Source organism: Triticum urartu, chromosome 3A (assembly GCF_056163025.1).
Source record: "Triticum urartu cultivar PI428250 chromosome 3A, HENAU_Tu73, whole genome shotgun sequence".
NCBI lineage: Eukaryota > Viridiplantae > Streptophyta > Magnoliopsida > Poales > Poaceae > Triticum > Triticum urartu.
In genome coordinates this window covers 603,004,378-603,026,521 of record NC_141875.1, presented here as the reverse complement: position 1 = coordinate 603,026,521, position 22,144 = coordinate 603,004,378, and the positions used below count along the sequence as shown (strand labels likewise).

The following is a 22,144-nucleotide window of genomic DNA, read 5'->3' as shown; positions in this document are numbered from 1 at the left end:
AGGTGGAGCTGCAGCAAGTGGCTAGCATATATGGTGGCTAACATACGCAAATGAGAGCGAGAAGAGAAGGCAAAGCACGGTCGATACAAGTATGATCAAGAAGTGATCCTAAAACAACCTACGTCAAGCATAATTCCAACACCGTGTTCACTTCCCGGACTCCGCCGGAAAGAGACCATCACGGTAACACACGCGGTTGATGTATTTTAATTAAGGTTAACTTCAGGTTTTCTACAACCGGACATTAACAAATTCCCATCTGCCCATAACCGCGGGCACGGCTTTTGAAAGTTCAAATCCCTGCAAGGGTGTCCCAACTTAGCCCATCACAAGCTCTCACGGTCAACGAAGGAATAGACCTCCTCCCGAGACATTCCGATCAGACTCGGTATCCCGGTTCTACAAGACATCCTCGACAATGGTAAAACAAGTCCAGCAAGACCACCCGTTGTGCCGACAAATCCCGATAGGAGCTGCACATATCTCGTTTTCAGGGCACACCGGATAAGCTAAGCGTACAGGAGCCGACGTAACCCAAGTTGCCAAGGGATGGCCCTGCACGGTGCTCTGGGTTGGACCAACACTCAGAGGAGCACTGGCCCGAGGGTTTAAAATAAAGATGACCCTTGGGCTGGCCTAACCCAAGGGAAAAAGAGGCTAGGTGGCAAATGGTAAAAACAATGTTGGGCCTTGCTGGAGGAGTTTTATTCAAAGCGAACTATCAAGGGGTTCCCATTATAACCCAACCGCGTAAGGAACGCAAAATCCGGGAACATAACACCGATATGAGGAAACTAGGGCGGCAAGAGTGGAACAAAACACCAGGAATAAGGCCGAGCCTTCCACCCTTTACCAAGTATATAGATGCATTAATTAAATAAGATATATTGTGATATCCCAACAAGTAAACATGTTCCAACAAGGAACAACATCTCCATGTTCCAACAAGGAACAAACTTCAATATTCACCTCCAACTAACAATGCTATAAGAGGGGCTGAGCAAAGCGGTAACATAGCCAAACAACGGTTTGCTAGGACAAGGTGGGTTAGAGGTTTGGTTCAACAATATGGGAGGCATGATAAGCAAGTGGTCGGTATCGCAGCATAGGCATAGCAAAAGAGCGAGCAACTAGCAAGCAAAGATAGAAGTGATTTCGAGGATATGGCCATCTTGCCTGAAATCCCGCAAGGAAGAAGAACGAGTCCATGAAGAAGACAAACGGACGTAGTCGAACGGATCCTCACAAACACGACGTTATCGGAACCAACCCGAAGAAGCAACACAAACAATCATGGTAAACAACCACCACATAAGCATGGCATGATGCACAAACAATTATGATGCATGTCCGGTTTAATGAAGCATGGCATGGAAAAATGCACAAACAATCCTATAAATTAAGTGGAGCTCAATATGCAAAGAGTTGCATATTGACGAAACACCACACAAGTTATTTAGTTCGATCTCGTTTATGTATCCATCAATATTAAATGTTGTTAAACATGGCAAGAGGTGGAGCATAGGAAAACTACCTACCTAGGCAAGTTTAAATGAGGCCGGAACAACAACCAACAAGTCCGGAAACTCCTCATATGCATATATTAAGGTTTGGTACTGTTCTGCCCTAAACATAATTTTAGAGTTGTTAAACATGCTAGATGAGTGCATCATGTTAAACTAGGCATTTTTCTACCTCATTTACATATAAAGATTATTTAAAACCAAGCTACGGTTATTAAGTTATGAAATAAACTATTTTAACATATCATTTGTGCAAAACAATTCAAACAACAATTTTAATCAGTTTTAACAGGGATAAAAGTTGCATATTGTTAAAGAACATGAAAAACTGAGCAAGCATGTATCATTTGGATGCATGGATATTTAGTTATGAGCATTTTAAACTGATGGCATTACTGTAAATAAGAATGCATTGGGAAATGGTAAAATGCACATACTGAAAAAAATATGCACAGTCGGCCGGCTGGGACTTGATCCCACGACCTCCTGGATAGAGGAGGAGGGTGTTTACCACTACGCTGCTGCTGCAAGTTGTGCAAACCAAGGGCGTCTCTTTACTTGAACAAACCCAGAGACCAGGTCTTCTTCTTTGTCGATCACCAAGGAACTGGGTGACGATGCCGGCGAGCAAGATGGCGACCGTCGCGACCACAGGCTAACGGCGGGGGTGCGGAAAACAGTGAGGATGCAGCTACAGGATGGGCGCGTTCAGCGGCTCGACCTCGAGCTCGCGCTCGATTCGGGCATGGCACGGCGGCTTGAAGGACTTGGAGGGGCGCCAGCAACGCGGACGAGACGAAGGGGACTCCGAGCGGAGAAACTCTAGGCGGCGGCGCTGGCCCCGAAGCTCCACGAGTACGAGCGCCATGGTGGTTGCAGCGGCGAAGCAGAGATGAAGGCGACGCGGCAGGAGCTCGCCGGACTCGGACGAACGGCGACCGGAGCGAGCGGAGGTCAGGGGACGACGGATCCATGCTGGAGCTGGGCGGATCCGGCCCCGGGGATCCCATTCCCGGCGATGGACGGAGCTCGGGGAGGCGACGCCCCATGGCGGCGGCTGGAGCCTGCAGAAGAGAGAGAGAACATGAGGGGGGAAGAAGAGGGAGAAACAGAGGCGGGAGGAGAGGATACAGGGCGGCTGCTGCTCATCTTCGGCAGGGTTCCAATCGCCGGCGTCGGCCGGACAACGAGGCAGGGGACTTGCTGGTCCAGCGGCGGCGTCGTGGTGGTAGATGCCGGCGGCGGCGTTCTGGATCGAGGAGCAGGAAGGGGAACGGGGCGCTCGACTGCTGCTGCTGCTTTGCGGCCGCGCGGACGCGAGGGCCTGCGAGTGATGACCGTCTCCGGGAGCACGAAGGCGAGGAAGAAGGATTCATAGGGATCGAGAGGAGGAGCGGGGTTGGACAGGCACGGAAACAGAGGAGGGATTTTGGATCGGGGAGGATCCCGATGAGGAGGAGACAGGAAGAGTGGCGGCGCTCGGGAGGATCCCCAGAAATTAGGGATTTGTCTGATTTGGGTAGGGGTAGGACTATATATATATGGAAAAGAAGGGAGTTGGATCATCCAATCAAAATCCGACGGGCGAAAATATATAGGCTAGGAAAGTCTAAATAAGAAACAGAGATGTTTTGTAGATGTTTGGGGATGATCCGGACACAACGGTGGTGACAGTCCGGGTCGGGTTCGGGACAACTTTCGGGCACGGGCGAGGGGTCGATGCCCTGTGCAAAGAGGGGTAGGCTGGCCTGGCGGTTGGCAGCGGACTGTACAGAAAGCTTTGGGTTGAGAGAAGAGAAGAGAGATGCATCCCGGCAACTGTTTCCGGAGACCGAAAACGTGCGACGTTAGACCGACTATAATGTCGCTATAGTTATCCGTTGGGCTATCAAACGAACTCCAAATGCGATGAAACTTGGCAGGCGGCCTACCTACAACATAACAACACCACATGCCAACTTTCAACCCATTCCGAGAACATTTTCCGGCCACTTATAAAATACTATTTAGGACATGCTGCGGGCGCGTGCAAGTGTGTCTGGGCTCAGAACGGACAACGGACGGAACTGGGGGAACCCGGACTAATGCAAGTTTCGAAAACATGATGATGCAATGCACATGATGACATGACAAGATGCAACACGCAAGCAAAAGACATGGCAACAACGGCGAATAACTGGGAGACAACTGGCACATCGGTCTCGGGGCGTTACAACACTCCACCACTACGAGAGGATCTCGTCCCGAGATCTAGAATGGCACCGGAGGGAAAACGGAAGAGAAAGAGAAGAGGTAAAACTAAGTTGCTTCTTTGATGAATGAGTGAAACCAAAGAACCTTGAGAGGTGAACCAATTTCGAGAAAGGAATACCACGGAGATGACGAAGTTGAAAACACTCCATTAGAAAAGAGAAAACAAGGATCAATACTAGAACCTTGTAGGTTGAAAGACATAAGAATAAAGGTTGCAATGAACAAGAAGCACATGTAAGCATTCTGGTTGAAAGAAGAACCACACGGAACGATAGAGATCAAATACGACAACACTCCGGTTGGAAATGGAAGGAATTGAACATGATCTTGACAAGATGAGAGGATACTTGAAAAGAGGACGCGACACTCCGGTTAAAAGGATAAGCATGAAAAGAACAAGGTCCTGACGAGAACAAGAAGAAGGGTTGAAGAGAGCAACAACACAATGCCACCGGAAGAAAAGAGAGAAATGGAATGGAAAGAACGGAGGAGAAAACAATATCTTCTACCTTAAATGAGTTTGCAAAAGCATATTTAGGAGAAGGTTCGAATGGAGTTGTTGGAAAACCAACAATGAAAAGATAAGCTTGTAGTGGGCTTATGGAGAACATCTCAAAACTTAAGGTGAAATTCTGCCACTAACGAAAACAAGATTAGATTGATAAGAACAAGAAGACGAGGTACTTGTTCATCGGAAGGATAAAGAAGAACTTGGGTCCTTTAAGAGTACCATAAATAGCAACAATCCTTAGGGAAGGCTTTAGGTGAAATTTTAACCCAAGATAACTCCAATGACGAGATAGCTGGATTTAAAATACCTCATTCTTAACAACATGTGATTCATGAAACATGAACTCAAATTATCAAGAATGACATAATACCACCTCCAAAGATACGGTAGAAAGAATTGCACTCCGGATTGCAAGAAGAAGAAAACTTGAGCTTCTTAGCAAAGACTTTCAATGAACACTTCGAGAAGGAATTAAATCCTTGATGAATCCATCAAGTAGAACCTTCAAGAAGAACTCCGGTAATAAAAGAATGATCCAAAATAATTGAATGATGAAAATAATAAGATTGAAGCCTTGCAATGATTTAAATGAATCTCCGTGGAGATGTAATTGAAAATTGTTGGAGCTCCGGGAAAAAGAGAAGATGAAACAATTGAAATCGGGACTTTGATGAGCCTCCGGAATAGGAAATTAAGCACTTCGATGAAATAAGATTAAGGATTACATTATGCTTATCCTTCACCAATTTAAATTGATGACAAGCAACGGATTTGGCATATTAATTATTCTCATAGAAAGGATTAAGAGAGATATCGCATAAACTCAAGAAAATCTTCAACGAACCACCGGTAGGATAGAAACAACGAATGCATTGATATGATAAATAAGAAATAGAAATCTTGAACGAACCACCGTAAGAATTGAAAACGATTGAAGAAAAGAAAAAGAAACACCGGGAAGAATTATAGAACGAATGATGATACTTGAGGGGATTTAGATACATGAGAACGAAGAGATCACGAGCTGATTAGAGGATATTTGAATGATGCACCGGTAAGGTTGGAGAATGATAACTGAAAGCTGAGAATGAATAAACATGAACTGATCGAATCCGGAGAAACAAACTGAAAAGAATCTTGAATTGCCCCGGATAGGTGAAAAGAATTTTGACAATCGAAAAACAATTATGAGAGGATGGCCTCTAACTAGAACCACGAATCTTGAAGAGAATGGAGCAAGATTGAGAGAAAATTCTTCTTCGGTCTTCAAAATCTGAGAATTACAACAAGAAACACCACCATGAATTGTTTAGACACTCCGAAAGAATCAAAACAAAGAGGTTGAGCCAATGATGAAAAGAATTCGATAGATCTTGGAGAAAAACATAAGACTAATGATAATTCATTCTTACGTCAAACTTTAGAAAAGAATTTGAGGATTGCTCCGGGAAAATAAGAAGAGTCAGGTAAGATCCTGGGAAAAGACATGTGGGTTAGGGCCCACTCAAAAGAAACACCTTTGAAAAGGTGTCTTGAAAAGGAGAAAGCACCGGTTGAATTAGATGACTTGAATGAGATAACATCCTCGAAAGAGCTTGAACGAATGTAAAGTGGGAAACATGAATCTTCGAGATATCTTGAGCACTCCAGAACAGTTGAATAGCGAGAGATGACTAGATATGAGGTGCACCGGCAAGAGAAGGTATTGAAACGAGGAAATGATATGATCAACAAGGCTTGAATTGGTTCCACCGGAGAAGAAAAAGAACGAATAACGATAACTTGAAGCTCCGTTAGTATCTTCTTGAGAATCACCGGATAAGAACATTGACGAAAAGAATGGAGAGACTTCACACGAATAAAAAGATACTTGATTAAGAAATCTGAGTCCTTGAAGAAAACAAAGGGAGGGAGGGTGGGAAAAACAAAGGCAACTTGGAGACGGAAGAAATGAACACTGTTGAGAAAACTGAGATTGAATCTTGCGGATGTTGAAAATGAACGGATCCACTTGAAGAGAGACACGCCGGTGAGAAGAATTGACATGACAATCTCAATAAACGAAAAGGATTAGTATTCACATAGGAATATGAGAACACCATTTGGGGAAGGTATGGAATCAACATTTGACTTCGAAGCAACTCGAATACCACAACTCAAAACAAAAACAAAGGATTGGCTTGCGGAATAAGCCGGAACAAACATATGATAGAGATTTCGTCCGAAGTTTTCGTGGTGGGGCCTACACGGGCTCGATCGTACAGCACCATCATGTACAAGGCAGTGCACATGACATACGAAGTGTCCCCGAGTCGGCATAGCCAAGGACTCTTTAAGACACAACGAGACCACAGTAAAACCGACCGTGGGTAGGCAGACCACTAGACGTCGAACCCCAATTTCATATCATACATCTGTCGGAAAGATATCCTAAGAGCTACTTTATTTCCCACTTAAAAACTCCCGAAACTTTCCCAGTTATGCAATCAGGTGTTGGGGATACAGGGGAAGCATAATATCTCACCCAAAACTAGCAAATCCTACATCCAGCTGTATCCATCCTTCAACACATAACCAAGAAACCTTCGGAAATCATCTACCTCAACCTTCGAAAAGCATCCGTTATAAAAGTTATGGCGATACTCCCGAACTCCCGCCCCAGTACTGGGTGGCGTCGAGGTTATCTCACCAACGAACTGCATAAAAGAGATTTTCGATGTCGGCGAAACTAAACTCAGGTATTCCAGAACTGTAACGATAAAATTATGACGACAACACCTTGGAGCTCAACTCCCCGGGACACTGCCACAAAACCCCTGACGGGAGGCACCAAGACAATGTTCTCGTCACAAAGCCATCGGAACGATTCCAAGATACCCGCGTGATCCTAAAAAAAATTTAGTGAAATTTGAGAAGAGAAGAGTCAAAACTCTATGCCAGGATGCCTTACCAGAGCGATGAGGAGACTGGGAAGTAAAAAGAATTCCTAAACTCTCCGATATATAATTCCTAAATGACTCAAAACATTTTTCTAGACTCAACAACGGCTGCTAAAAACGATCAAGCAATGGGGGCTCCTAAGGTCGGGGAAGGCTCTGATTACCAACTTGTAACGCCCTCGATGCGGCTATATCTCCCACGTGTCGAAGCACGACTTAGAGGCATAGCCGCATTGAAAGCAATTTCGCAAGTGAGGTAATCTTCACACAACCCATGTAATACATAAGGGAAAGAGATACATAGTTGGCTTACAATCGCCACTTCACACAATTACATGAATAAAACATTACAACATCCAAATACAATCAAGGTCCGACTATGGAACCAAAATAAAAGAAGAACCCCAAATGCGACAAAGTCCCCGATCGACCCCAACTGGGCTCCACTACTGATCAACTAGAACGAAAACAACACAAAGGACAAGATCTCCATCGAGCTCCTGAGCTTGGTTGCGTCACCTGGAATGGCATCATCGGCACCTGCAAGCTGGTTTTGGAAGTATCTGTGAGCCACAGGGACTCAGCAATCTCGCACCCTCGCGATCAAGACTATTTAAGCTTATGGGTAAAGTAAAGGTATGAGGTGGAGCTGCAGCAAGCGGCTAGCATATATGGTGGCTAACATACGCAAATGAGAGCGAGAAGAGAAGGCAAAGCACGGTCGATATAAGTATGATCCAGAAGTGATCCTAAAACTATAACACCCTCGATGCGACTATAGCTCCCACGTGTCGAGGCACGACTTAGAGACATAATCGCATTGAAGGCATATGTCGCAAGTTAGGCAATCTTCACAACATCCCATGTAATATATAATAAAGGGGAGATAACATAGTTGGCTTACACTCGCCACATCAATCAAGGACATCAATAACATTACATCATCCAAACACTCATGGCCCAACTACGGCGCCAAAATAAAAGATAACCCAACATGCAACAACGGTCCCGTTCACCCCCAACTGGGCACCACTACTGATCATCGGGAAAGGAAACATAGTAACATTGAGAGTCTTCGTCGAACTCCCACTTGAGCTCGTACGCGTCTCCTGGAGCGGAATCATCAAGCCCTGCATCTGGTGTAATAGTAATCTGTGAGCCACAGGGACTCAGCAATCTCGCACCCTCGCGATCAAGACTATTTAAGCTTATAGGTAAGGCAAGGTAAATATAGGTGGAGCTGTAGCAAGTGACTAGCATATATGGTGGCTAACTTATTCGCAAAAGAGAGCGAGAAGAGGAGGCAAAGCGCAAGCGAGAAACTAGAGAACAACCTGCGCAAACATTACTCCAACACCGTGTCCACTTCCCGGACTCCGCCGAGAAGAGGCCATCACGGTAACACACTCAGTTGATTCATTTTAATTAAGTTAAGGTTCAAGTTATCTACAACCGGACATTAACAAATTCCCATGTGCCCATAACCGCGGGCACGGCTTTCGAAAGTTCAAATCCCTGCAGGGGAGTCCCAACTCAGCCCATGACAAGCTCTCACGGTCAACGAAGGAATAGAGCTCCTCCCAAGACATTCCGATCAGACTCGGTATCTCGGTAATTCAAGACACTTTGACAGGTTAAAACAAGACCAGCAACACCGCCCGAATGTGCCGACAAATCCCGATAGGAGCTGCACATATCTCTTTCTCAGGGCACACTCAGATTGTCCTAGGTACGGGTAGGCCAGCCCAGAGTTGCCCCTGGTGGCCACCGGTAGCTGACAGGTGGACCAGCACTCAGAGGAGCACTAGCCCGGGGGGGTTAAAATAATGATGACCCTTGAGTCTGCAGAACCCAAGGGAAAGAAAAGGCTAGGTGGCAAATGGTAAAACCAAGGTTGGGCATTGCTGGAAAAGCTTTAATCAAGGCGAACTATCAAGGGGTTCCCATTATAACCCAACCGCGTAAGGAACGCAAAATCCGGGAACATAACACCGATATGACGGAAACTAGGGCGGCAAGAGTGGAACAAAACACTAGGCGAGAGGCCGAGCCTTCCACCCTTTACCAAGTATATAGATGCATTAAGATAACAATATAGTATAATGATATCCCAACAAGTAAATAAAAGATGTTCCAACAAGGAACAGCCTCCAATCTTCACCTGCAACTAGCAACGCTATAAGAGGGGCTAAGCAAAGCGGTAACATAGCCAATCAACGGTTTGCTAGGACAAGGTGGTTAGAGGTTTGACATGGCAAAATGGGAGGCTTGCAAGCAAGGGGTAGGCATCGTAGCATTGGCATAGCAAAAGAGCGAGCAAACTATCATAGCAAAGATAGTAGTGATTTCGAGGGTATGATCATCTTGCCTGCACAGTTGTTAGAGTTGACTGGATCCTCAAAAGCAAACTCAACGGGCTCCTCGTTAGCGAACTCGTCTCCCGGCTCTACTCAAACAAGACAAACAAGCAACAAGGATACAATCAACCACGTGCAAACTCAAACAACGCAATGCAAAGATGGTATGCTATGCGGAATGCGATGCGGGATGCAAAATGCAAGATATGACAGGAAATACATGAACCTGGCCTCAACTTGGAAATCCAAGTGACCCACTAGAAATATGAGATGAAATCGCTTGAAAACTATATAAAGAACGCCGGAATCGGAGTTACGGTTTGGAAATGGCAAGCGATTCAAAAATGACACCGGTCTGCGATTTACAGCAAGTAAGCATCTAAATGCAATGAGATGAACATGCTACAGCACCCAAACATGACAGCAAAATACATGGCAGGGATGCACTTAAGATGCTTAACAAAAGTCTAGCACTGAGCTATGGCCAATTCATCCATTAACAGGTTCAAACAAGCATGGCAAAAATGCATATGACAAACAGATCTCAGACTTGGTGAAATTAACACTTGTCTGGAATTTCAGATCAGGTAGCCCTCTTTGGAGCATGAAAACTACATGCTACAGGACCTGAACATGGCAAAGTAAAGCATGGCATGGAGCTACTCAAAGAGCTTAACAAAAGTCCCTTAGTGACCTTGAGCCAAAAGGGATCAGAAAATAAAATTGCAAGCACGTGAACATAGCAAAAACTTAATCAGTTTTCAGACTTAGTGAAAACTGGCACATGCTGAAATATAACCCAAGTAGGCATGTTTACGAGCTCGATGCACTCACTACAGTGCAAGTCATGGCAAGACAAGCATACACCCATCAAGAAGGCACAAAATTCAAGCTAGACATGGCAAGAAAAATGGCATAGCAAGCACGGATCAACTACAACAACATCGGCAAAATTCCAAACAAGTTGACAATCTGCCCAGATTCACGAAGTAGCAAAAGTAGAGCTCGATTGACTCAAGCTAGGGTGCTCCATAAATGCAAACAAAGACATGGATGGATAGAGCACTACAATATTAACAAAACATCCTTACTGATCATCCTCAAAAGAGGCACGGATCACTAGGAAACAACAAGAACATATGGCATCATGAGATAAACAGCTCCAGGACTTAGTGAAATCACTAAGTCCCTGAAAACAGAATTATCAAGTGCACCACTTTGCAAGCTTGCACAAGTCACTACACACATCACAAAAATACATGGGTTGCACCTCTGGAAAGATGGCAAAACCCTTAACAAAATATATGTAGAACTCATGGGCATAGCATGCACACATTAATCATGGCAAAAATGACAAAAGTGCTAAACGGAGTAGCAGATCTGACAATTAACTCAAGTAGCCCTCTTCTAACAGCATTTCGGGCATCAAGATGAGCTCAAATGAAAATGATGCAATGAATGAAATGATATACTCTCTGAGGTGAACATTTTGATATGCTATATGCATGAATTGGAGCTACGGATGCAAAGTTACGGGGCTACGAACATGTGCATATGGACTTAGTAAAAAACAACCCCAGATCTAGGGTTTGACCGTTGCGGAATCCGAGGCGGGGCCGGCGCGCACTGTTCACGCCGGAGTTCGTCGCCGACGTCGCCGGAGTGGAGAGGAGAGGCCGGGCCGGGGCCGACGGTGGCGGCCGGAGGTGGCGGCCGGGCGAGGCGGCGACGCGAGGCGCGAGGCGGCGGCGCGGGGCGGCGGCGGCGGCGCGAGGCGGCGGCCGGGAGGCGGCGGCGCGCGGGCCGGGAGGTGGCGGCGCGGCGGCTCGGGCCGCGGGGGCCCTCCCTGGGCCTTGCGGGCCGCGGCGACGGGGACGGCGGCTGTGGCCACATGGCGGCGCGGGAGAGGCTGGGCGCGGCGGAGCGGACGTGTCCGGTCCGTCCCGGACACGTCCGGCGGCGGCGGTGAATGGATCTAGGGTTAGGGGGAAGAGTGGAACTGCGAATTTGAAGGAGAGGGTCTATATATAGGCATAGAGGGAGCTAGGAGAGTCCAAATGAGGTGCGGTTTTCGGCCACGCGATCGTGATCGAACGATCTAGATGATGGAGCAGAGTTAGGTGGGTTTTGGGACAAATTGGAGGGGTGTTGGGCTGCAACACACACGAGGCCTTTTTGGTCCCTCGGTTAACCGTTGGAGTATCAAATGAAGTCCAAATGATACGAAACTTGACAGGCGGTCTACCGGTAGTAAACCAAGGCCGCTTGGCAAGTCTCGGTCCAATCTGGAAATGTTTAATCCCCACACACGAAAGAAGGCTAGAAATGACCACCGGAGGAGAATGAAGCGCCGGAATGCAAAACGGACAACGGGAAAAAAATGCTCGAATGCCTGAGACGAGCACGTATGCAAATGCAATGCACATGATGACATGATATGAGATGCATGACAACGATAACAACACACGGAGACAAAACCCGAACCCGAGGAAATAAATATAACTTAACGCCGGAAACGACAAGAGTTGGAGTACAAATAGGGAAAGTTATATGCGGGGTGTTACAAAAACAACCTACGTCAAGCATAATTCCAACACCGTGTTCACTTCCCGGACTCCGCCGGAAAGAGACCATCACGGTAACACACGCGGTTGATGTATTTTAATTAAGGTCAACTTCAGGTTTTCTACAACCGGACATTAACAAATTCCCATCTGCCCATAACTGCGGGCATGGCTTTCGAAAGTTCAAATCCCTGCAGGGGTGTCCCAACTTAGCCCATCACAAGCTCTCACGGTCAACGAAGGAATAGACCTCCTCCCGAGACATTCCGATCAGACTCGGTATCCCGGTTCTACAAGACATCCTCGACAATGGTAAAACAAGTCCAGCAAGACCACCCGCTGTGCCGACAAATCCCGATAGGAGCTGCACATATCTCGTTCTCAGTGCACACCGGATAAGCTAAGCATACAGGAGCCGACGTAACCCAAGTTGCCAAGGGATGGCCCTGCACGGTGCTCTGGGTTGGACCAACACTCAGAGGAGCACTGGCCCGGGGGTTTAAAATAAAGATGACCCTTGGGCTGGCCTAACCCAAGGGAAAAAGAGGCTAGGTGGCAAATGGTAAAAACAATGTTGGGCCTTGCTGGAGGAGTTTTATTCAAAGCGAACTGTCAAGGAGTTCCCATTATAACCCAACCGCGTAAGGAACGCAAAATCCGGAAACATAATACCGATATGACAGAAACTAGGGCGGCAAGAGTGGAACAAAACACCAGGCATAAGGCCGAGCCTTCCACCCTTTACCAAGTATATAGATGCATTAATTAAATAAGATATATTGTGATATCCCAACAAGTAAACATGTTCCAACAAGGAACAACATCTCCATGTTCCAACAAGGAACAAACTTCAATCTTCACCTGCAACTGACAACGCTACAAGAGGGGCTGAGCAAAGCGGTAACATAGCCAAACAACGGTTTGCTAGGACAAGGTGGGTTAGAGGCTTGGTTCAACAATATGGGAGGCATGATAAGCAAGTGGTCGGTATCGCAACATAGGCATAGCAAAAGAGCGAGCAACTAGCAAGCAAAGATAGAAGTGATTTCGAGGGTATGGCCATCTTGCCTGAAATCCCGCAAGGAAGAAGAACGAGTCCATGAAGAAGACAAACGGACGTAGTCGAACGGATCCTCACAAACACGACGTTATCGGAACCAACCCGAAGAAGCAACACAAACAATCATGGTAAACAACCACCACATAAGCATGGCATGATGTACAAACAATTATGATGCATGTCCGGTTTAATGAAGCATGGCATGGCAAAATGCACAAACAATCCTATAAATTAAGTGGAGCTCAATATGCAAAGAGTTGCATATTGACGAAACACCACACAAGTTATTTAGTTCGATCTCGTTTATGTACCCATCAATATTAAATATTGTTAAACATGGCAAGAGGTGGAGCATAGGAAAACTAACTACCTAGGCAAGTTTAAATGAGGCCGGAACAACAACCAACAAGTCCGAAAACTCCTCATATGCATATATTAAGGTTTGGTACTATTCTGCCCTAAACATAATTTTAGAGTTGTTAAACATGCTAGATGAGTGCATCATGTTAAACTAGGCACTTTGCTACCCCATTTACATATAAAGATTATTTGAAACCGAGCTACGGTTATTAAGTTATGAAATAAACTATTTTAACATGTCATTTGTGCAAAACAATGCAAACAACAATTTTAATTAGTTTTAACGGGGATAAAAGTTGCATATTGTTAAAGAACATGAAAAACTGAGCAAGATGCATATATGACATGTATCATTTGGATGCATGGATATTTAGTTATGAGCATTTTAAACTGATGGCATTACTGTAAATAAGAATGCATTGGGAAATGGTAAAATGCACATATTGAAAAAAAAATATGCACGGGCCGGATTCAACGCACTGTGCAAGCCCGGTAGCAGATTTGGCCCGAAGTGGATGTGTGCGTGCAAACAATACATGGCATTACTGTAAATAAGAATGCATTGGGAAATGGTAAAATGCACATACTGAAAAAAAAATATGCATGGGCCGGATTCAACACACTGTGCAAGCCCGGTAGCAGATTTGGCCCGAAGTGGATGTGTGCGTGCAAACAGTACAGGAAAAACAGAGCAAAAAATGGGGCCGGCTGGGACTTCATCCCACGACCTCCTGGATAGAGGAGCAGGGTGTTTACCACTGCGCTGCTGCTGCAAGTTGTGCAAACCAAGGGCGTCTCTCTACTTGAACAAAACCAGAGACTAGGCCTTCTTCTCACCAAGGAACTGGGTGACGATGCCGGCGAGCAAGACGGCGACCGTCGCGACCACAGGCTAACGGCGGGGGTGCGGAAAACAGTGAGGATGCAGCTACAGGATGGGCGCGTTCAGCGGCTCGACCTCGAGCTCGCGCTCGATTCGGGCATGGCACGGCGGCTTGAAGGACTTGGCGGGGCGCCAGCAACGCGGACGAGACGAAGGGGACTCCGGGCGGAGAAACTCTAGGCGGCGGCGCTGGCCCTGAAGCTCCACGAGTACGAGCGCCATGGTGGTTGCAGCGGCGAAGCAGAGATGAAGGCGACGCGGCAGGAGCTCGCCGGACTCGGACGAACGGCGACCGGAGCGAGCGGAGGTCAGGGGACGACGGATCCATGCTGGAGCTGGGCGGATCCGGCCCCGGGGATCCCATTCCCGGCGATGGACGGAGCTCGGGGAGGCGACGCCCCATGGCGGCGGCTGGAGCCTGCAGAAGAGAGAGAGAACATGAGGGGGGAAGAAGAGGGAGAAACAGAGGCGGGAGGAGAGGATACAGGGCGGCTGCTGCTCATCTTCGGCGGGGTTCCAATCGCCGGCGTCGGCCGGACAACGAGGCAGGGGACCTGCTGGTCCAGGGCGGCGTCGTGGTGGTAGATGCCGCCGGCGGCGTTCTGGATCGAGGAGCGGGAAGGGGAACGGGCGCTCGACTGCTGCTGCTGCTTTGCGGCCGCGCGGACGCGAGGGCCTGCGAGTGCTGACCGTCTCCGGGAGCACGAAGGCGAGGAAGAAGGATTCATGGGGATCGGGAGGAGGAGCGGGGTTGGACAGGCACGGAAACAGAGGAGGGATTTTGGATCGGGGAGGATCCCGATGAGGAGGAGACAGGAAGAGTGGCGGCGCTCGGGAGGATCCCTAGAAATTAGGGATTTGTCTGATTTGGGTAGGGGTAGGACTATATATATATGGAAAAGAAGGGAGTTGGATCATCCGATCAAAATCCGCCGGTCGAAAATATATAGGCTAGGAAAGTCTAAATAAGAAACGGAGACGTTTTGTAGATGTTTGGGGATGATCCGGACACAACGGTGGCGACAGTCCGGGTCGGGTTCGGGACAACTTTCGGACGCGGGCGAGGGGTCGATGCCCTGTGCAAAGAAGGGTAGGCTGGCCTGGTGGTTGGCAGCGGACTGTGCAGAAAGCTTTGGGTTGAGAGAAGAGAAGAGAGATGCATCCCGGCAACTGTTTCCGGAGACCGAAAACGTCCGACGTTAGACCGACTATAATGTCGCTATAGTTATCCGTTGGGCTATCAAACGAACTCCGAATGCGATGAAACTTGGCAGGCGGCCTACCTACAACATAACTACACCACATGCCAACTTTCAACCCATTCCGAGAACATTTTCCGGCCACTTATAAAATACTATTTCAGACATGCTGCGGGCGCGTGCAAGTGTGTCTGGGCTCAGAACGGACAACGGACGGAACTGGGGGAACCCGGACTAATGCAAGTTTCGAAAACATGATGATGCAATGCACATGATGACATGACAAGATGCAACACGCAAGCAAAAGACATGGCAACGACGGCGAATAACTGGAAGACAACTGGCACATCGGTCTCGGGGCGTTACATAGGTATCTATGAAGAAGACGTGAGGAGGCCTCCTATATATTCACCTTCAACCCTGGTCGTTGCGATTCATCTTGAAGTACTCCAGGCAGCTGTCGGAAGGCTTTCCCTCTCATCCAGACAGAAGCCTATCCTACATAGCTTAATCTCCATCTCCACCACCACACAGGCCACGCAAGAGTAGAAGGAGGCGTAGCCGCCACCACCGTTACCGGCGTCGGCCATCGTCTCCATCTCCCTACTTGCTCCTGTAATTTGTAACTTTGAACATGTTCATGACATTAATTAAGCATTCATATGTGTGTCTATATTCATTTATGTTTGAGTAACCAATTTGGTTCTAGGTTGAGGTATGATCTAGTGCGCACTACTAGTCTTTGTGGCATCATCTAGTATTACTCTATTCGTGTTGTACATATGATCTTGTGAGGACTTGCACATACACACAAGTGGATTGATAAATTTATGTGATCCCTAGGTCTGTTGTGTATTATTGACACTCATATATGACCTTGGTGTGAGGTTATGTCTAGTACACTTAGAAAATGACACCTCAAGGATGAAAATCAAAGAAGATTGTCTAGTCATCTCAGGAATACTGTCTATAATACTAGTATGTTGGCACCACTTAGTTGCCCCACTAGTTTTAGTGAGACTAAAAGCCTAGACACCGTCTTTCGCTATATTCAATCATACACTTACAACCCCTTTTACTTTATTTCTGTTCTAGTTTAGTTTATTTTACGTCTTAGTTTGTAGTCTCATCAAAACTCATTTTTATTGTTGCTTTCCTAGCAACCGATGGAACAAATAGTTTTCAAAGTATGTTTTGGGTGTGAACGTAGTTGTAGAATTGGTAGTGTCTTTACATTTGGTTTCTTAGGCTCGACACTTATTTATCACGATTGCAATAGCTCCGTGCACTTGCAAATCATCATGCTCACGCGCCGATGAAAGGGGCCAACCTAGTAATCTACCCGACGGCTCCCTTTGTCAGGCTCGCTCACCCGCTCGCTTTATTTTGTGAATGCGCTCGCTCGCCCGCCCGCCCACTCGCTGTGTTTTTACGCTCGTTTTTTGCTTTTGTTGGTCTGCTATCTTTGTACAAAACCAGTCGGTTACAGTTTGTTCTCAAACGTTTTACAAATGTTCGTGAATATGGAAACATGTTCAAGAATTGATTTGCAAATGTCTAAAAAATGTACAAGGTATCAAAAAAAGTTTGCGAATACTAAAATTATTCGAGTATTTTTTTAAATGATCACGAACTCAAAAAATGTTCGTGAATTTTAAAAAAGTTCACAAATCTGATTTTTTTTTCAGGAATTTAACACAAAGTTTATTGAATTTGATAAAATGTTCATAGATTTGAAAAAGGTCCACAGATCTGAAAAAGTTCACAAACTTGAAAAATCTTTACGGTTTTGAAAAAAATGTTCAGGAATTTGGAAATTTTAAACAAAAAAATGAAAAAGGGACTGAAAGAAGGAAACTTTAGAAATAGGATATGAAAAATGGAAACAAACACATAAAAGAAGAGGAAAAGAAAAGAAAAATATGAAAATATGTTTGGAAGCTTCCTAAAACCGATGCGAAGGGAAGTCTACATGGTCCGAAACATCTAGTTTGTATGCTAGCTAAATGGGACGCCCATTCAAGCGCCCGCTTCGCTTTTGCCGTGCGAAAGTCCGACTATTTAATGCAAATTGTGTCAAATAGAATTTGCTAGCGTTATAGGCACCAAATAAGAATTCCATGTCACTTTGTGCATTATGCAGGAGGATGGTGACACATGAACCATATATGGGCGTCGGCCTAGTTTGCTTTGTCGCTATTGTCTTTACCGAGCGGCGCGAGGTAGCGTTTAACCATTTGTTTTCCTTTTTCAGTTCATTTTCTTTGTTTACTTTTGTTTTTAGTTTTATATCATAAATAAAAATCTAAACAAAAAAACTGAAAAAATTTATGAAAATTTTAAACACTCTTGAAAATTGAGACCATTTTTCTTAAATTAAAAAAAGAGAGAATAATGAAAAAATATAAGAATAAAAAAGGAACAAAGAAAAAACAAAAAGAAGTAAGAAATACAGACGCAGAAATCTCATGAAATCCTGAGTTATGTATTGGTAAGTGTGAACTGCTTGCCTGCTTCCAACAAAAAAACACAAAAAACTACTTGTGCAGATGCATTTTTGTTCGGCGTAGCATTTTTAGGTGTCATGCAATCAGTATTGTTTATTATCTCTTTTTTTGTACTGATGGAAGCATCCTTTTATGGTGCGACGGAAACATATTTTTTTAGGGGTCCGAAACATATTTATCCTTTTTTTTCGACGAAGGAAACATATTTATCCGATCGTGCGTGACAAGAACATGACCGTCTTTTCCAAGGCAGAAGTAGGCCGGCCCATAAGGTGCAAAGGCCCACAATTCGGAGACGGAGAGTATCGACGGTAAATATTCACAATCTCTCTCCTTGCGCTGGTTCTTCCCCAGCTGGGAAAAACCGAGTCTTTTCGTGCGCCTCGCCGCGCCGCCGCCAAGGGGACGCCAAGCCTCCAGCTGAAGGAACTCTGAGCCCGCACGACGCGATTCGACGCCGCCGTCCCATCGGTAACGGACTATCTCTTCATCTTTTTTGTTGGTCGACGAGAAACCAGATCCCCTTCTGTTCTAGTATAGTATTTTCACCCTAGACTAGATCCAAGCTGTTTCATTCCATCAGTTGAATGAGCTAGCTAATACTGATAGCAGTAGTTCTCTTTTTTGTTATTTTCCACATGTGTTGATTGCATCTCAGACCTCGATTTTTCCTAGGGTATGTCAGACCTCGATTGGGCGTTGAAGATGGATAGCAGCAGGGGGGAGGATATCATGCCGAGGGAGGTCAGCAAGGGGAGGAGAAGGGGGTTACACATGGCCACCGCACGAGATGGTTGCGCGGCATCGCTTCCCTACGAGATGATCATGGAGGTGCTGCAGTGGCTCCCCATCAAATCTGTCTTCCGCTTCCGGGCAGTTTGCCGCAGCCCAGCTGCGCTGCTATCTTCCGACGAATTCCGCCGCCTCCACATGGCAGCAGCTAAGGCTGCGCGGCGGCCGGCGCCACCAGCCAAGCTGATATACATCTCGCCTACCGCCACATTCGACTCCACCGCAGTCTACTCGTGTTCCTTCTCGCGGTCATCATCATCAGGCCGCCCCAGAGATCGCGGGGACTTACTGTTCACCATCGACGGTGCCCGTGGCAACTGTGTGGAAGTAGTGACGCCCGCACCGTGCCATGGCCTCACGCTTCTCTATGATGCTCTCGACACGGCCTACTACATCTGCAACGCGGCCACACGGGCTGCCACGCGTCTGCCGCCTTCCGCTATACGAGGATCCAAGTCCACCGCTGGGCTGGGGTTTGATGCCCACACAGACGAGCACAAGGTGGTCAGGTTGATCAATGGATTGGTTCATGAGAGAGACTTGAAGTTGGTGAGGTGCGAGGTGTACACGACTGGAGGCCGTTTTGGGGATTGTTGGAGGCCTGCTGCCAGAGGAGTACCCCCCAACCTGCGTGGATTTGCACACGCCGCTGTTAGTAATGCGTCTACCAACAAATTATCTCCTGTGTTTGCCAACGGTTGCCTACACTGGTTGATGAACCCTTCCTATCTCATCACGACTCCAAGTGTTGCCATCATGTCCTTTTCGGTTGCAGAGGAGACCTTCACATGTATCCGGTCACCAAGCGCCGCCGGCTTCCTGGTTGGCCTCATCAGGAGAGCAACTAATGGAGATGGATGAGCAACTATGTTTGGTTCGCAACAGAATCCCTCATGGTAGTAACACTTTGGAGATCTGGAAACTGCTGGACTATAGCTCTGGTGACTGGTTACTGAATCATCAAATTAATTTGTCGGGGCACCTGGCAAGAGATTTGCGTCAGTCACAAATTCTGAGAGTTATTGGATCTTTTCGTAGTTACAGGTCGACAAGGAAGAAGATAATCATCACTACTAGCATGCACAAGATTTTCAACAAGTATCAGAAAATGGTTCACACCTATGACCCTAGGTCTGAGGCTCTGGAAACCATTCTTTCAATCACAGAGACACACTCAATTCCACAATATGCTTGTCCTAGTTCAAGATTCGGTTTCATTCAAGAAACCCTTGCTCCCGTGCATAGAACAGATGAAGCCTTGTCATCTGACCTGGCAAAGGTGACTAGAGAGATCCTACTCCGCCTCCCAGCTAAATCAGCCATACTGTCCAAATTTGTCTGCAAGCAGTGGTTCAGATTGATTGAGAGTGAAAACTTCATTTGGTCATACTTTCAGCATAAGAACATGGACAAAAGACCTAAGGTCATGCTTGTGGTCAAGAGCACTGGACAGTTGGGCTTCAGTTTCACTCCATTGAATAAATGCCTACAAGAAGCTCCTAGTCACAGTACATTGCTTGATACGAAGGTGGTTTGCTCTAAGCCTTGCCATGGGCTGAACTTGGTAAGCACCGAGACGAAGGACTATCTCTGCAATCCATGTACAGGTTTCCACAGGGTTTACCGTAACCTGGGGCCAAATTTGCACCTTCCCTCGAGAATGCCTAAAGCAGAAGAGCATGCTTTTACAGTCGGCAATAAAAATGTTGGCTTGACTTTCAGCCCTTCGACTCGTCAACATGTTATCGTGGAAATCTTCTATCACCGGAAGGACTTCAAATCTCGTCAGTATGACATGACATGCGCGTTATACTGGTGTAACTCTTGGAGTGCTGCCCAACAGATCTCGGTACCTCCTCTGCCTGTGAATGATATGCCACCGGCCTATGTTGAAGGAGTGCTGTACTGGATGAGTGAACCAAGGTTGGGACAGTGCTGTGAATGGACCATTGTCTCTTTCAATCTTGCTAAAAGAACGTTTGATGTTGTCCCCTGTCCTTAGTGGTTTGCAAGATGGAATAGCAGAAACCGCTGTCGTGCATTTGTTGTTGAGCTCGAGGGAGTATTATGCGCTGTCCTAGCAGATCCAGTGGCAGACAAATTAGATGTATGGAAGCTAGAGCATGGCCAATGGGGCAGAGCATACACAATTAACCTGGAAGCATGTCCTGGCTATTCCCTCAAGACAAGTGTTGTGATGCCATTAGCTGTTGATCCTGATCATGGGAGGATCCTGCTCAACACTGGGAGAAAGATAGGTCTATATGATCCAGTAGAGCAAACAATTCTAAATCTGCATTCACTTGATCAGGTACAGGTTGCCAGTAGTCCACACCTTGAGATGCCTTCAACGTCATCAGGGAATAGTTTGACATGCTCCAAAGAAGAGTCGGCGGCAGAAATGAATAGAATGGACTCTGAAATTATACCTTTTGTTCCTATGTTATACGAGGAGAGCTTGGCATGTTACTCTTCTGTGCGCAAAGCAAAAATGCTGTGGTGAGACATTTTCAAGGCACCTACTCTACCTTTTTACTAGACCATAAAGGCGTGGCCATCTTAAGAAAATTTAACCTAAAGAATTATAGAAATATTCTGGAAAATTTTGAAATTTTTACTATTTTGAAACACCACAAATTTGGTTATATCTCCAGCCAGGATATTTATATCTTCCAAACACCAAACATCTAATTTAAGATAATAGAGCGCCGGTACATCAAGAATATGCCATGGCACACAACAGAGTTGGTTACACATGCAAAAGCTGGCCAAAATGAAGTTATACAACAGTACTTGTGTAATTAAGTACACGAACTGATCTCAAGTAACCAATGCATTATGTAATTGTCCATATAATACATGTCTTGTGCATGTGCGAAGAAATGCTCATAACCCAATTTTGCTCTGTCCACAAAGAACTCAACCTCCAATCCATCAGTGTACTGAAGCAATCCATCCAAAGTCTGAAATCTTCCAAAGTAGTGCAATCTGACAACGAAATCATCCTTGGGATCATCAACACTGGCTGCAGCTTCACAAATAAATAAACTTTGATCAGTACTAAACCGATGGACAACAAAAGTCCCCTCTTTTGTCCAACCTAAACTGCAGCATCAAAGAAAGTCTCATATTTTTCATCTGCTATACACCCCCTGTTCCTGTTCAACAAAAGACCCTCTACACCCTGTTGAAGTTC

At 46.1% G+C, this 22,144-nt stretch overlaps 1 pseudogene across 1 annotated transcript; it reads left to right on the top strand.

The window, feature by feature from the left end:
- Positions 1 to 18,494: 18,494 nt before the first annotated feature.
- On the top strand, positions 18,495 to 21,539 carry LOC125545345 (uncharacterized; annotated as a pseudogene). Its single transcript, XR_015598654.1, has 2 exons — positions 18,495 to 18,627; positions 18,842 to 21,539. The product of XR_015598654.1 is annotated as an uncharacterized LOC125545345 (transcript).
- The last annotated feature ends 605 nt before the right edge of the window (positions 21,540 to 22,144 follow it).